Source organism: Ursus americanus, chromosome 9, assembly GCF_024610735.1.
Source record: "Ursus americanus isolate L20-20 chromosome 9, mUrsAme1.1.p, whole genome shotgun sequence".
Classification (NCBI taxonomy): Eukaryota; Metazoa; Chordata; class Mammalia; order Carnivora; family Ursidae; genus Ursus; species Ursus americanus.
Window position 1 is genome coordinate 80748337 of NC_142135.1, and position 5263 is coordinate 80753599.

Genomic DNA, 5263 nt, shown 5'->3' on the forward strand with positions numbered 1-5263 from the left:
ACCGGAATCCCGGTGCGCTCACTGGATCCAGACTGAGACTGGGAGCTTCCAGAGCACACGCAGGGTGGCTGGCGGCTGGTGGCATTAGAAACACAAAGGACAGAGATGCGCCAGCCCTGGAAATGAGGGCTGGGACGCCGGGTGTGGGGCGCACATCCCGGGACGCTGCAGGGCTGAGCATCACCAACAGTAACAGAGTTAAAGTGGCCAGAACATTAGTAGAGAACGGGCCGCAATCCCTCTGTTCTGTGACAGCGGCTGAAATTCGGCCGCTGCCGCTCTGACTCTCAGAAGAGGCACAGCAAACCGCCAGGGAAAGCCGCCAGAGAACAAAAGCCTGGAAATACTGGTTCAGAGAGTGCCCATCTTCATCCCCCCTCGCAGGGAACACGGAGACTCTACTCAAACAGGGTTGCCTGAGTATCAGCGCCGCAGGCCCCTCCCCCAGAAGGCAGGCTGAAATTTCAAGAAGCCCATATCCCGGGGCGCCTGGGTGGCGCAGTCATTGAGCTCCTGTCTTCGGCTTAGGGCCTGATCCAGGCATTCCAGAAAGGAGTGCCTCATCGGGCTCCTCCACTGGGAGCCTGCTTCTTCCTATCCCACTCCCCTGCTTCTGTTCCCTCTCTCACTGGTTGGCTGCCACATAAATAAATAAAATCTTTAAAGAAGAAGCCCACATCCCTAAGATCCCTATAAAACAAGGGGCACGGCCTGGGACCCAGTCAATAATTTGGGCTCTGGACAACCCCACAACCTCTCCTCATCAGAATGGTAAGGAGAAGCCCCCCCCCCAGCAAAGAAAAGACAGTGAGTCTGTGGCCTCTGCCACACAAATAATGGATATGGATGTAACCAAAGTATCACAAATGGAATTCAGAGTAACGATGGTCAAAATGATGAGTAGAATTGAAAAAACTATTAACGAAAAGGTTACTGAGAATATAGAATCCCTAAGGACAGAAATGAGAGCGAATTTGACAGAAATTAAAAATTCTACGAGCCAAATGCAGGCAAAACTAGAGGCTCTGACGGCCAGGGTCACAGAAGCAGAGGAATGGGTTAGTGAATTGGAGGATGGGTTAATAGAGGAAAAAACCAAAATAGAAGCTGCTCTTAAAAAAATCCAAGCCCACGAATGTAGGTGACAGGAGATTACTGACTCAATGAAATGATCAAATGTTAGAATCATCGGCATCCCCGAGGGGGTGGAGAAAAACAGAGGTCTAGAAGAGATATTTGAACGAATTGTAGCTGAACACTTCCCTAATCTAGCGAGGGAAATAAACATTCATGTCCAAGAGGCAGAGAGGACCCCTCCCAAGCTCAACCATGACAAACCTACGCTATGTCACGTCATAGTGTATTTCACAGATATTAGATCCAAGGATGCAGTATTGAAAGCGGCCAGGGCAAAGAAATTTCTCACGTACCAAGGCAAAGGCATCAGAATTATGTCAGATCTGTCTACACAGACCTGGAATGAGAGAAAGGGTTGGGGGAGCATATTTAAAGCTCTTTCAGAGAAAAACATGCAGCCAAGGATCCTTTATCCAGCAAGGCTGTCATTCAGAATTGATGGAGAAATAAAGACATTTCAGAATCGCCATTCACTAACCAATTTCGTAACCATGAAACCAGCCCTACAGGACATATTACGGGAGGTTCTATAAAAGTAAAAAGGCCCCAAGAGTGATACAGAACAGAAAGTCACAGCCAATAGAAACAAAAACTTTACTGGCAGCATGGCATCATTAAAATCATATCTCTCAGTACTCAGTCTTAATGTTAATGGCTTAAATGCTCCCATAAAGCGCCACAGGGTTGCAGATTGGATAAAAAGAAATGACCCATCCATTTGCTGTCTACAAGAGACTCATTTCTAAACCAAAGATGCATTCAGACTGAGAATAAGGGGATGGAGTACCATCTTTCTCGCAAATGGACCTCAAAAGAAAGCTGGGGTAGCAATTCTCATATCAGATAAATTAGATTTTAAACTACAGACTATAGTTAGAGACACAGAAGGGCACTATATTATTTTTAATGGAAGTATTCAACAAGTGGATATGACAATTATAAATGTATATGCCCCCAACAGGGGAGCAGCAAGATACACAAGCCAACTCTTAACCAGAATAAAGAGACATATAGATAAAAATACATTAATAGTAGGGGACCTCAACACTCCACTATCAGAAATAGACAGAACACCCTGGCAAAAACTAAGCAAAGAATCAAAGGCTTTGAATGCCATACTCGATGAGTTGGATCTCATAGATATATATAGAACACTACACCCCAGAACCAAAGAATACTCATTCTATTCTAATGCCCATGGAACATTCTCAAAAATAGACCATGTTCTGGGACACAAAACACGTCTCAGCCAATACCAAAAGATTGAAATTATCCCCTGCATATTCTCAGACCACAACGCTCTGAAAGTGGAACTCAACCACAAGGAAAAATTTGTAAGAAACTCAAACACTTGGAGACTAAGAACCATCCTGCTCAGGAATGACTCGATAAACCAGGAAATCAAAAATCAATTTAAACAATTTATGGAGACCAATGAGAATGAAAATACAACAGTCCAAAACCTATGGGATACTGCAAAGGCAGTCCTAAGGGGAAAATACATAGCCATCCAAGCCTCACTCAAAAGAATAGAAAAATCTAAAATGCAGTTTTTATATTCTCACCTCAAGAAGCTGGAACAGCAACAGAGGGACAGGCCTAATCCACGCACGAGGAAGCAGTTGACCAAAATTAGAGCTGAAATCAATCAAGCAGAAACCAGAAGTACAGTAGAGCAGATCAACAGGACTAGAAGCTGGTTCTTGGAGAGAATCAATCAAATTGACAGACCACTGGCAAGACTTATCCAAAAGAAAAGAGAAAGGACCCAGATTATTAAAATTATGAATGAAAAAGGAGAAGTTATGACGAACACCACTGAAATTGGAAGGATTATTAGAAATTTTTATCAACAGCTATATGCCAAAAAACTAAGCAATCTGGAAGAGATGGAATCCTTCCTGGAAACCTATAAACTACCAAGATTGGAACAGGAAGAAATTGATTTCTTAAACAGGCCAATTAATTATGAAGAAATTGAGTCAGTGATAAACAACCTTCCAAATAACAAAACTCCAGGCCCGGATGGTTTTCCTAGGGAATTCTACCAAACATTCAAAGAAGAAATAATACCTATTCTCCTAAAGCTATTTCAAAAAATAGAAACAGAAGGAAAGCTGCCAAACTCATTCTATGAGGCCAATATTACCTTGATCCCCAAACCAGGCAAAGACCCCCTCAAAAAGGAGAATTACAGACCAATTTCCCTAATGAATATGGACGCCAAAATCCTCAACAAAATACTTGCTAATAGAATCCAAGAGTACATTAAAAGGATTATCCATCACGATCAAGTGGTATTCATACCTGGGATGCAAGTGTGGTTCAATATTCACAAATCAATCAGCGTGATACATCATATCAACAAGAAAAGACTCAGGAACCATATGATCCTCTCAATTGATGCAGAAAAAGCATTTGACAAAATACAGCATCCTTTCCTGATTAAAACCCTTCAGAGTGTAGGAATAGAAGGTACATTTCTCAATTTCATAAAAGCCACCTATGAAAAGCCTACAGCAAATATTATTCTCAATGGGGAAAAGCTGAAAGCCTTCCCCTTAAGATCAGGAACTCAACAAGGATGCCCACTCTCACCACTATTATTCAACATAGTACTAGAAGTCCTTGCAACAGCAATCAGACGACAAAAAGAGATCAAAGGTATTCAAATCGGCAAAGAAGAAGTCAAAATGTCTCTCTTCGCAGATGACATGGTACTCTATATGGAAAACCCAAAAGAAGCTACTCCGAAACTATTAGAAGTTATAGAGCAATTCAGTAACGTGGCGGGGTACAAAATCAATGCTCAGAAATCAGTTGCATTTCTATACATGAATAACGAGACCGAAGAAAGAGAAATTAGGGAATCCATCCCATTTCCAATAGCACCAAAAACCATACGTTACCTTGGAATTAACTTAACCAGAGACGTAAAGGACCTATATTCTAGAAAGTATAAATCACTCTTGAAAGACATTGAGGAAGACATAAAAAGATGGAAAGATATTCCATGCTCATGGATCGGAAGAATTAACATAGTTAAAATGTCCATGCTACCCAGGGCAATCTACACTTTCAATGCTATCCCAATCAAAATACCGAGGACATTTTTCAAAGAACTGGAACAAATAGTCCTTAAATTTGTATGGAAACAGAAAAGGCCCCGAATCTCCAAGGAACTGTTGAAAAGGAAAAACAAAGCTGGGGGCATCACAATGCTGGATTTCGAGCTATACTACAAAGCTGTGATCACAAAGACAGCATGGTACTGGCACAAAAACAGACACTTAGACCAATGGAACAGAATAGAGAGCCCAGAAATGGACCCTCGGCTCTTTGGGCAACTAATATTTGATAAAGCAGGAAAAAACATCCGGTGGGAAAAAGACAGTCTCTTCAATAAATGGTGCTGGGAAAATTGGACCGCTACATGCAAAAGAATGAAACTTGACCACTCTCTCACCCCATACACAAAAATAAACTCCAAATGGATGAAAGACCTCGATGTGAGACAGGAATCCATCAAAATTCTAGAGGAGAACATAGGCAGCAACCTCTACGACATCGGTCAAAGCAACCTTTTTCATGACACATCCCAAAGGCAAGAGAAACAAAAGATAAAATGAATTTATGGAACTTCATCAAGATTAAAATCTTCTGCACAGCCAAGGAAACAGTCAGAAAAACTAAGAGGCAGCCCACGGAATGGGAGAAGATATTTGCAAATGACACAACAGATAAAGGACTGGTATCCAAGATCTACAAAGAACTTCTCAAACTCAATACACGAGAAACAAATAAACAAATCAAAAATGGGCAGAGGGCACCTGGGTGGCACAGCGGTTAAGCGTCTGCCTTCGGCTCAGGGCGTGATCCCGGCGTTATGGGATCGAGCCCCACTTCAGGCTCCTCTGCTATGAGCCTGCTTCTTCCTCTCCCACTCCCCCTGCTTGTGTTCCCTCTCTCGCTGGCTGTCTCTATCTTGTCGAATGAATAAATAAAATCTTTAAAAAAAAAAAAAGAAAAAAAACGGGCAGAAGATATGAACAGACACTTTTCCAATGAAGACATACAAATGGCTAACAGACACATGAAAAAATGTTCAAAATCATTAGCCATCAAG